Source organism: Condylura cristata, unplaced genomic scaffold (assembly GCF_000260355.1).
Source record: "Condylura cristata isolate star-nosed mole 26May11 unplaced genomic scaffold, ConCri1.0 scaffold00013, whole genome shotgun sequence".
Classification (NCBI taxonomy): Eukaryota; Metazoa; Chordata; class Mammalia; order Eulipotyphla; family Talpidae; genus Condylura; species Condylura cristata.
The window spans coordinates 43,615,915-43,628,600 of NW_004567114.1; the positions used below are offsets into that span (position 1 = coordinate 43,615,915).

General features: G+C 33.7%; 1 protein-coding gene across 7 annotated transcripts in view; it reads right to left on the minus strand.

Annotated features, from left to right (window-relative positions):
* Positions 1 to 12,686, minus strand: part of LRFN5 (leucine rich repeat and fibronectin type III domain containing 5) — a 213,273-nt gene that overhangs the window by 69,309 nt on the left and 131,278 nt on the right. For 6 of the 7 annotated variants that reach the window (XM_012724601.1, XM_012724602.1, XM_012724605.1 and 3 more), the window contains one exon: positions 3,578 to 3,710. The exons of the other annotated variant lie outside the window; for it this stretch is intronic. The gene's annotated coding sequence lies outside the window, so the exon portion shown is untranslated. The remainder of the gene's footprint in view (positions 1 to 3,577; positions 3,711 to 12,686) is intronic. 7 annotated transcript variants of the gene reach the window in all.

Consider the following 12,686-nt stretch of genomic DNA (forward strand, 5'->3'; position numbering starts at 1 on the left):
CTATCTGCCTGTTCTGCTCCCCACTCTGTCTCTGGTGAAGCCTCTCACCGCCCCTGCACCTCTGGCCTGTACCCTAGTTCTGTATGTATGAATAAATAAATCTTTTAAAAAAAAAAAAGATAGAGGTAAAGGAAGGAGGCATGAATTAGAACCAATTTCTAAACTTAGAAACACACAATTAAATGTAGATATTTCAGAAAAGTATTACATACAACTAAATCACTGACAAAACAAAGTATAGTACATTTAAATTGTTTATGGATCTATTATAACCATATTCATATATAATTAGCAAAGTTTTATTTGTAAAATAAATAGTTGACTGGCTTATGGGGATGTTTTCATAATTTGGTAAAATTAATAAAAAAAAACTTTTAAACCGGATGGGGTCAAGATAATCAGAAAAATGATTAATTATGTGGTATTTTTATTTCCTTTCATTTTTATTTCCCTTTAATAACTTCTGCAGTATATTTGGCATGATATTTTCTCCAGCTCATGCAAATATATGTTCTCTAAATATACCTGTTTCCTCAACAAAGCAAAACTATGCATGTTTGTTTCTGTTTTATCGTGCATTCATATTCATATTCCAATATTTCCTACAATTTACCGCTTCATGAAAATTAGAATACTAGATCTCTTTTTCCGCAGCTAAGAAATGCAATTGATATCATAAATTAAGTCTTTCAAGCTCTGCTTTTATTTTATCTGTTATCTAAAATGTTAGTATGCAGGATGTTAACATAAAAAGATAATCTCAATAATGACAAACTTCATGAATGTGAAAAGAAACAGACTATATGCAATTCAACACAAGTACCTAGATATTAATCTTAGTTAATTTCTATCCTTTAAGTAGGGCTGAATTTGTTTTGATTATATATGCTTTAATTTCATATTTGTAAATTAGGTAAAGTTAATTTACATTTCCGGGACAATTTATGGGAATATATAAAAGACCCTTTATAAAGCTAAATTTAATTTGTTTAGCTTGGTGTGAATCAGAACAACTAAATTTTTAAAATAACACATTTAATGTTACCTTTGTAACATGACAAACATGCATACATTAGTTCATTCCATTCTTTAATGTTGTATAGTATTTTACAATTGAGGAAACTGATGTAACGAGTTAAATAATATACCCCAAAGCACATAGGTAGGCACTGGAAGAGTGAGGATTCAAACCCATGTAATCTAGCTGCTAATCTCATGCTTTTAAAAATTATTACACAATTTATAATTTATTACACTCTTTTCAATTTACGTAACAACATATCTATTGAAACTACATATCTAGTTAACAGCATGTTTTTTCTTGTCATTTAATATATGTATGTATGTATGTATGTATGTATGCATGTATGTGTATAACAGTATAGATACTGATACACACACACCTATATACCGTATATATGGTAAATTGAATAGATGGATCACTTAAAGTGACAAATGAACAGTGGTAAAACAACACTTCTTAGCTGGAAAGACACTTAGATTCACTAAAACAGAAGGAAGATTAATTCTGGTTACAAGAAGGTAGAACATTTCAGACTAGAAGAAAAATAACAAAACATCACAACATGGGAATGGCGTGCATGGTATTTGAGGAATTAAATAAAATCAACTATGATTGAATTTCATGATTAAGGGAAGTATGGTATGAAATTGATTTAAAGAGTATGAGGTAACTGCATGTTTACAACACAATGAAACTTTTGAAGAAGTGTAAGCTGTGAGCTGTTAAGGATGGATTTAGAAAGCCATTTCCTCTCCCCATACCATGCATCACAAAACTATTCCAAAACAATGGCAAAGAGATGATAAGTAATTAATACAGGGAAACACAAAAAAAGGTGGGGACAACCACAAAAAATCATATTTCAACACACTGTGATGGGTGAAAACAGAAGTAGATACAACCAACTTGAAAAATAAAAATAGTTAATATGCCCTCATGGAACTCAAACGCTATTTAATGACAAGTTGTACTTGAAAGGAAGGAATATGAAGTTAAAGAACCAAAACGAAAGTTCTGGTTAACAGATTATATATAGATATATATATATAATAGCCAAATTTTATAGTATTTCTCCTATAGTCAAGACAGTGCAATAATAACACCATCCTCACTTATAATAAATATTGATTTATGAATCACTAATTTTACTGCAGATTTAATAACAAATTTAATAGTTAAATTAATCTTGGGAACTAAAGAAGTTGAGTAACAATGTGGAAGAACCTAGACATAGTTAATTGGTTAGAAATTAAATAATATATAAATTACAAATAAATGAGTTTTAGAATTAAAGATATCATACATAAAAGTGGAGAAAAGTAAAACATTAAAAACAAGTATCATTTGAAAAACACTTTACTATTTGCAAAGTAGTCTCCTAGTCAATAGAAGCAGACACATTTTCTCTCTTTCCAAACAGTAAAATTAAATTAAAACATTAAAAAATGTAAAATATAGCAAAATGTAGTTTGGGAAGTAGTAGGTTAAAGGAATAGTATATCCCTCTTATATTACAACTTGCATGTTGAACTACCTACCCATTTTACATTAATAAAAATTAAGATGAATTAAATATTTAACTGATTATTCTGAATCCTATGACGACAATTACAGAGAGAAAGAATGCTAGTGAACATTATTGGATGCATACTGTATATATCTGGGTTTTTGTGAGACTCATGAGTCTCACAAGACATTATTATCACTGGAAAAAATTGAGGTTATTGCAATTATCTATGTGACAGATAACAGATGTTTGAATTAGGGAAAGTGAAGAAGGAGATGAGTGTTTGACAGATATGTTTTGGAGGCATATTTCATAATATTTCATGTTAAATTTAAGGGGATGAGAAAGGAGCTAAATTTAAAGATATCTCATAATTTTCAGATTTGATCAACAACTCAAATAACAGGTTTCCATTTATTAGCTTCATTTTTCAAATTCTCCATAACAAGTTGCAATTATCACTTGAAAAACACTTTACTATTTTCAAATGGTCTCCTACTCAATAGAAGCATATACATCCCCTCTCTTTCCAAACTCTGAGAAACTGAACTCTGCTAACAGAAGGAACTCTGGTAAACTCAGTCACTAAGTTGTGAAGACCTAAGAGAAAGACACAATTTCTCTTAACATAACAAGGCGAGGGCTAACACACAAGCAATAGGGCAACAGCAAAAGATCAGGATGAACTGCTGCACCTTGCTTTAAGTGCAATAAGACCATGCATCTTTAAGAGGGAAATTAACTCTCCATACCAGAAAATTTTGTACAAAGCTGTGTCTACCTATCTGTAGACAGTATAAGGTAGAATCAAATAAGCTCCCATATCCCTGCCAAACAAGAAGACCAGAGATCATCTGTCTGTGCTGCAAATGAGAAGTCATACGAAGTGAACAAGAGCTGAGAGTTAGGACACAGTGGTAAGATTCCAGAACTGTGCACAGTGGTTAAGAACTCTGTTCTCATTGATAAGCTAGGTTGACAATAAAAGGTCCTACTAGGTTGTTGACCAAAAGTAAATTAAAGTCTTAGAAGAGTGTTTTACTTACTTCCCTCAAGTTCACCTAGGACAGCAGGCTTTGTAGGACACAAGAAGGAACCTGTAGTCAAGTGACCTGTGGTCTGTCCATTCAGAAGGGGTGAGACGAATACCAGATGAAGCAAGACCCTCAAGTGGGAGCCCTAGAAAGAGCACAGCAGATTACAGAGTTTAGACTCAGGTCTTCCAACAACACACTAACTGGTTATAGCTTCATTAAAGGAATGATTTGACTAAATGACTGTAAGACTCATCCTTGAAACTAGATCATAAATCTGAAACAGTCAGGAAGGAAGGGGGGAAATAAGGAAGGGCAGGAAGAGGTGAAGTGGAGGGTGGTGCAGGATGGTGGGCACTTTGGTGGTGGGAAAAATATGGAGACTTCAACTTAGGGAAGAAATCCTACATTCAGAAACAATCAACAAGAATGTTTAAAAAATTAAGGAAATAAAGATTTGTTAATATGTGCTGACATTTAGGACAAAAGGTATTCCTGCTTCTAATAATTTGGATATGGGAGGAAAGACTTTGCCCTTCCTGCTAGTTTATTTGGTAAAATAAATTCCAGGCTACATAAGAAGCTCCCCAAGCCTGAAATACTATACTGTTAATTTCTCTTATACAGAGAGCAACTTAGGGTGTCTACCCTCTTTGCTATAACCCTCTCTGCTAAAATCACATTCCTTCCACATAGTCTGTCAAAATCAAAGCTTCTTATAGTTTTAAACTTAAGAATTAAGAGACTTAAAACATAGGCCAAATATGGGAGCCTGGGATATAAAGTCAGAAAGCCTAAATTTCATTTTTAATGACTCATGCTACATGAACAGTAATGATAAACCTAATGAGTTTGAGTGTCAATTTCATCATGTGGGAAACAAGAATAATTAGATTCTGAGATTGCTAAATGACTCCATTTTGTGATGCAGGCAGCCATGAATCAGTTCAGAGTTGGTTCATAGTAAAATTGTCTTTTGTGTTCTGTTTGGATCCTCTTTGATTTATTTTTTCCTACTGCTGACTCTCCTCAGTGCTTTCAATTTACAGAACAGTATTTATTATTTAAGTAGGCACTATAAATATCATTATACAAGGCTCCACAACTGCATTATAAGCTATTTTAGGGCAAGGGCCATGTTATATACATTCTGTCGATCCTTCATACCATTTCATTCAACTAATGCTTGGTGACTGTTCATAAAAATATTTATATATGAAGAGTAACCATTTATGAATCATATTAATGAGGTCATAATAAAAAGAATTACAAAACATATTCTAAACACTGACTCTCAAAATCATATCCACAAACAAAATGCTAAAATTGTTCAACACTGTCAAATTTTGCTATCAAATTTGGGCAGAATATAACACAAGTATAAGTTGCTATCCACAGTCAACTTCAAAATACAGGTTTATATATGAGCAGCACTCAGTCATGAGAAATAGCTTTGCAATAATAATTTTCATCACTTGCAACACACAACACCTTTATTCATTTACCACTCTCCACTTGGCTTCCTCCGTTCACAGGTATCTGCATAATTGCTTGTTCTGCTCTGAAAGGTAATTCCTGATGCTTTAAATCATAAGCCTTTCTAGCATGAGGTCAATATCTCATGAAAACATCTATCACTTCTTAAACATATACGTTCTTTTTTGGAAGTATATCAATGTATAGTAAGTAAAACACTGCACAGAAGCACTCATTAAGTAACTGCTTCATCACAACGATTTTATGTACCCAATAATACTGACAACTCTTATTATTAACATTAAAGACAATTGGTTCAAGAAAAAAATACCACAATTTTGGTCCAAAAAATACAAATGCAGAACAAAGAGAGGGGACTTTCTTAGAGAGTGATAACTGCCATAATTAAGGTGTAAATGGCAATTACAAAATGTGGTAAAGACACTTGATGAGTAAAGTCACAGAGACTTTGATTAAGAGTAGGTGAGAGTCTTGTGCCATGAAAAACAAGTGAGAGTGTAATAAACAGCATAAAGGGAAGATAATTCCCAGACAAGAAAACATCAAGACTACTACATAAAGTATGAAAGGCATGGTTTGTTGAGAAACAATGAATAAGTAGAAACCAATTTTCCTTCCTGCTGGTTTACTAATTAAGTGATTAAATAAATCTTTGATAAATGCTCACTTAAAAAAAAGTATACTCTCATAGTTCTGGAGGTTTCTCCAAGGAATCCAAGAAGACTCACCCTCTGGGACCAATTAACTATGTTGCTTGAGATATTTGCTTCACTGGTTAAGTCCAGGCACAGATATCCAGATTCTTGAAGTGAACCCTAAAATTTGTCTTTACTGCTTCCAGTTTTCATCCCCCATTCCTTTTACTTTGTCACTTTTAAACATTATTTCTTTTTCTTATCCAAATCTTTGCTCTATCCATATATTGGTTAACATTTGGATTGAGCTAATTCTTACCCCACTACCAGGTTCCAGGTAAGTGTATCTAGTATCAGTGTGACTGGATTGAATGCCTATGTGAAAGAGCTGTTTTTGTATTTAGAGCCTAATTTGTGCATGGATGAAACAATATTCTCCACTGGTATAGATAGCCATGTTAAGGAATTGTTGACTGTAGTTACTGGTTACCTCTTTCACAATAATTGCATCTATTCTCTGATGAGTGAGAACATATATGTAGTTTCATGTCCTTTTAGTTTGTTTGCAGTTCTGCGAGCACAAACCATTCAAAGAGATTCAAAGAGATTCAAAGATTCTCTGGAAAAATGAGATCATTTTGGATTCTAACTATTTATTTGGCATATGTATTTAGGTCTGAGTTGCAAGTTTTCTGTGCACCTGTGAGTATTTAATTGAGAATACTCTTTGCATACCATTGAATATAGAAGAATTTTATACCTCAGAGGATATTAAGAAATTAGAACTCTTCTGATTAGTTTATGAAAATTAACTCTCATAATTCCCAGCTGAGAAACTAAAATTAAATTTTAATGTGCCAGCATTTCCAAAAACAATCACAAAAATTCCTAGATAAGAATTTTTATATAATTAAATTTTTAAAGTCTTTCATAGATCACACGTTTGGTAATATGTATTAATATCAATTTAATATAATTTCTGTCATACCATTGTGGAATATAATACAAGTGCACAGATAGTTGTATAAACTCAGAATATAATTTTACCTGTAAAATGACAAATTGGCTTTAACATATTCTCCTAGCTTATAATAAGGTCATCCTCTGTGCAATCTCTCCAAAGAGTAGATATTTCATATTCAGGACATAATTTTTTGCGCTTTGTGTTGACTTTGGCATGTTTTGATTATTAAGAAAAACAGCAAATAATAGCACTAATTTTCATTTATAAAAGAGTTACAGTTTCAGGGTCTCCCTGGTGGCACAGCGGGTTAAAAGCACAGCACTATGAAGCTAAAGCCACTTCAGCATTAAGTTCTATCCCCAGACCCTGAGATGATCCACATGGAATGGCAGGCCACCCCTGACCCTCCCACTGCTCCCGTCAGTAATATACTTTGTCAATTTGCTTGTTCTGCTCCCCCTCTGTCTCTGGTGAATACTCTCACTGTTCCTACATCTCTGGCCTGTACCCCAGTTCTGTATTCATAAATACATAAATCTTAAAAAAAAAAAAGTTAGTTTCTCATAATTGAGATATTTTCTATTATCTTTAAAAAATGTTGCATGGTCAGGCTCTCCCTTGTGGTGCAACAGGTTAAAGCACCACATTATGAATGTCTCGCAAGACACTGCAGCACCAGTTTGATCCCTGGCCAGGGAGCTGACCCACAATGCATGGCAGAACCCTTCTGACCTGCCCACTGCTATCCTCAGCAGTGTATTTTGTCTATCTGCTCATTCAGCTCCCCACTCTGTCTCTGGTGAATCCTCTCACCCACCAAACCTCTAGCCTGTATGCAGTTATGTAAGCATAAATAAATCTTTAAAAAATATATTGCATTTTCACTTTCATCAACACGTATCTAAAAGTATTTTACTTTATCACACATCTCTTGATCTTTTTAATCAGTGACCAAACTTCTCTAAAATAATTTTGACTTTGCCTGCCCAATATCAAACCAAAAATAAAGAATATTAACATATAGTTTAAGTAATTTTGTTACACAAAATTATCTTACACTCCACATTTACTTTTTATTTATTTTTAACAACTGCATTGAAATGTAAATGGCATGCCATGCTATTTACCCTCTTTAAGGTTTTCCAGTATGTTAACATAGTGGTAAAATTGGTATCACAATCATTTTTTAGAATATTTTCATCATTCTAAAAAAAGAATCCGTATGATTATTAACATTAATCTCTAGTTCTCTCAAATCTCCACTCTGGAGTACTTGACAGTACCTACTTTCCTTTTCGGTGAATAAGACTATTTTCCACTTTTCCTACAAATGAAAACTTATAAATTGTGCCATTTTTTGTGAGTGATTTCATTCACCCAGCATGATAAGTCTGTTTTGTAATATTTGTCATTACCTAATTACCCTTTTATTGTTGGGTAACATTTCATATGTGGACCTACAATGTCTTGTTCATCCCATGATTTTTATAATATTAGTATAAATATTAGATCTACAATGATTTATAATGTATGGTTAACTATTGCCTACTTTAGTAATAATAGAATAAAAAGCAAGTGACTAACTTGTAAATGTTTTCATTTCATGTACATATTGTTTTTATCTAATGAATAAATTCTCTGACTACAAAAATGGCTCTATGACATGTATATTCATTGAATACAAACATAATAAAGACAGTCAAGGGCAGCAGGTTTCCAGTTACTTATTCTAACACAGGTATATACCTAAGAAATCATGGTATGTTGTGTGTGAAGTTATCTTGCAGAGTTTCACTATGTTTATCCTTGGGACTCCTGGAAGTTTAGTATTGCCCTTTGTCAATACTAGTATTGACTTTTGTCAAAGTAAGGCCAATATGAACTAGTTATTACTTTTTAATGCATCTTGTAAATTTTGATACAGTCAACTTGACACTGAGAATTAGCTTGTCAATGTTGTTTAAATGAACGTATGGTTTACAAACTGGTTTAATGGACTACACAATTTTGTCTGGCTTCAAAATCAGTGTGTTTATTGAAAACGTTCATCTGAGCTCCCTGAAACAAAAACAGGTCCCTCAGATTTATATTGGTGATTCACAATGAAAGAAAATGTCATGTGGTCTAATAAAAAAGGGACTCTGAGGAGCTGCACCAGGAAGCCACTCAGTCCTTATTCTGTGCCTGTACCTTTGTTCCCAGTATAGTGTATATTATATTTGAATGAATCTTTACATATGCCTGACTGGTTTTGTGAGAATGTTCAACGATCTAAACCTCTGCAAATGAATGCAGATGTTCTTATATATTTTACTATATGTTTATCATGCATGCAAATAAAAATTAAATTGAATATTCCTGATAGGGTCTTCACTTCCATAATTATCAATCTGGCTAACATTTCTTCCTATACAAAAGGCTCAGATGTTTGCTGACATGCATAGTCTTGCTTCAGGGACAAAATAGGCAGTAAATTGTGCTGTAATTCAATTTTTATTTAAATGGAAAATACAGATGCTATTTATTGCTTTTCTTCTGTAGCTAATCTTAGTAAAGTTATCCTCCATCTGCTTCTTGATTCACATTGATCTTCCATCCTCCCTCCATCCGCAGTGAAACCATTACCACCACTAACAGCCTGAAGTTATTTTTAATACAATAGCTAATATAATGATGATTTCTAGAATTAATGAACTGACATTTCAAAATAAAAGGAAATGCATATCTCCAATCTGAATGTTTATTAGCTTTAGAGCTAATGTTAATTTCTATTCAGAACATTATGAGGCAATTAAAAATTAGAAAAGAAATCAGGAAAATAAGTCATTCATTCTTTTAACAAGTACGTTTCTGAACCTGCTATGTGCCAGCTACTCTACATCTCATCATAAAAATTATATTGAAAGGTAACATAATTTAAATATTATTTTTTATGTTAAAACATACAAATTCTCTACTCAATTAGTTTCATCATCTATTTCTACATGTATTTTTGAAAAACAATACACACTGGGCCCTCCCTGGTGGTGCAATCACTTAGGATGCGGCACTGCAAACTGGCTGCAGCCACTTCAGTGCAGGTTCAATCCCCGCCTGCCCCAGAGGTGACCACATGGAGCGGCAGACCGCTGCTGACCCTCCCGCTGATCCCCGCAGCAGTGTACTTTGTCGATCTGCCTGTTCTCCCAACTCTGTCTCTGGTGAAGCCTCTCACCACACCTGACCTCTGGCTTGTACCCCCAGCTCTGTATGAATAAACAAATCGTAAAAAAACATATATAATACACATCAAAGTTAAAAATAGTATCTCCTGAAAAAATGAAAATTGTTGAAAGCTATAACCTGTTCTGATAATTTATATTTGTGCTAGAATTTATTATTTGAATAGTCTGATTTGAATAAAAATAAGAGTATACTATTTAGAAATCACTAATTTCTTTTTAGTAAATTTTTTGTTTGTTACAAATTTTAATTTGTAATGATGTAAATAATAATGTGAATTTGTATTAAGTAGAATTGAAATATTCATACCCAAAAGAACAAAACAGGAAATAATGACATAAACAATTTAATATTACAATTGTCTATAATAGTATCCAATCCCCGTTCTTTTCTATTTTCTGCTCCCATATCAGTATCAATCATTCATTCTTCTCAGACATCTTCCACCCTTTATGCACTCAAATACCTTATAAGTAGATGGAATGTTTTGGAAGTTTTCACTGTGACCTCTGCCTTAATTTTTCTAAAGTGGAGACTGTCATTTTATAGTAAGACTGGAAGACCTGAAAAACTCTAACTTAAGAACATGCCTTATTAAATTGTAGTATATGGTCAATGCTAATGCTAATACTTTATCACACTGAGGGGTGTGAGTAAAGGTGGAAAAATGTAAAAATATCAGCCCCAAATATTCCTAGCATTTGATATTATTTCCCCCCCCATGATATATTTTCAATTTCTGTATTGTGGAGATTACTATTTTTTCCTTATCTTAAACTTTTTATTTTGGAGGTCTCCCCACTCACCAATTTACTGATATATAGTGCCATGTGTATGTAAGATATGCAATTCATTGGCTTGATACTTTTGTACTGCATAAGGATTACTTTAGTATTGCTTAAGGGTTATTACCAAAGTATTAGTTAATAGCTCTATCCAAAGTCACATAATGAATACTTATTTGTGCTACAAACTATTTGAGATCTACATTCCTAGCAAATTTCGAGTATAGCAATCATAATTATTAACTGAAATCACCATGCTGTACATTAATCTTTATTGTTAATCTTTTATTGTAAGTTTGTATCCTTTGACCATGGAAATCTAGTCTCTCTCTCTTTTTTTTTTTTTAATATATATATGTCATGCCCAGGTTGTGTGCCAAAAATTAGTCTACTTGGTTTTACTGTTAATTGTTTACTTCCCCACCAGTCTGTGAAGTGGTTGGGATTTGGAGTCCATTTTTGCCCTGCTTAGCAGTTAGTGAGATGTCTTCCAATTCCTTGTTTTAAACCTTGTTCCATGGAATGTTCTGCCACTGGGAATGTCAGGGGCCTGGCAAGTAAAGACACTACTCCATCTTCTCACTCTACAGTAATGCTGCTTTCCTCCTGCAAATTTTGGAGCATTCTCTCATCTCAGTAAAGCAAGAATGTATGCAGTCACTACCATACCTCAGAGTTGGCATGGTGAGACTGAATATTTTTGTCATCTGCAATTAGAAATATGGGCAAACTGGTATTACAAAAAACATAATTCAAGTGTCTGTAAATAATGGAAAAATAACATTTGACTAAAAAAAGGTTATCTTTTAAGATTTGTGTTGCTTATAGCTGCAATTCTTATAAGTTTTTATGATTAAGGAATCTTAATTTCAGAATGAAGGCATAAGAAAAGCACAAAAGAGCTTTGTTGGATTTTTGTCACTAAGAGCATTCTTTTCATTAACCAGTTACTTGTATTAAATGCTTTACAAATACACATATATTTAACCCTCACAATTTTTTTTTTTTTTAGATTTATTTATTTATTCATACAGAACTGGGGTACAGGCCAGAGGCTCAGGGGCGGTGAGAGGCTTCACCAGAGACAGAGTGGGGAGCAGAACAGGCAGATTGACGAAGTACACTGCTGAGGGAAGCAGCGGGCGGGTCAGGAGAGGTCTGGCTCGCCATGTGGTCTCCTCCCGAGCAGGCGGCAGGCGGGAATCGAACTCATGCGGAAGTGGCTTCAGATTCTCAGTGCTGCGCTTTAACCCACTGCGCCACCAGGGAGGGCCTAACCCTCACAATTTTTAAGGGAAAACTGCTATTGCATATTTCAACAAAGTGAGTAGTTGAATAATTTTCTGCAAATTTGCACAGATTTTATAGGTAAATGCTGAAGAACAAATTTAAATTGTATTATCTCTTAATACCTTTTTTTTATTTCATCAACAACCTTGCAGGCATATTATTTAGTATTTATATTAAACTGACATTACTAGTTATGTGATAGTCATGGCTAGCATGATGACCCTGCATATCAATAAAAAAGTATGACATTGCCTTTTCTGTAATTTGCTGAAGTTTAAAAACTATACATGTATCATCATCAGCCCCTGTAGCACTAGTTTTTATATTTGAGTCAATAGTCAGGCAGTGCTTGAGCCTTAGCTTTTTTCCTTCATGAACTTGCTTTTCTAGAACTAGCTTTGTTCTTTTTTAATTAATTTTTAAAGACTTATTTATTTATGCCTACAGAACTGGGGTACAGGCCAGAGGTGCAGGGGCAGTGATAGGATTCATCAGAGACAGAGTAGGGAGCAGAATAGGCAGATTGACAAAGTATACTGCGGAGGGGAGCAGTGGTCGGGACAGGAGAGGTCTGCAGCACCATGTGGGTCACCTCCAGGACAGGGATCAAACTCATGCTGAAGTGGCTTTAGCTTCTTAGTGCTGCGCTTTAACCCACTACACCACCAGGGAGGGCCCTAGAACTAGCCTTTTTTTTTTTTTTTTTTAAAGATTTATTTATGTGTACA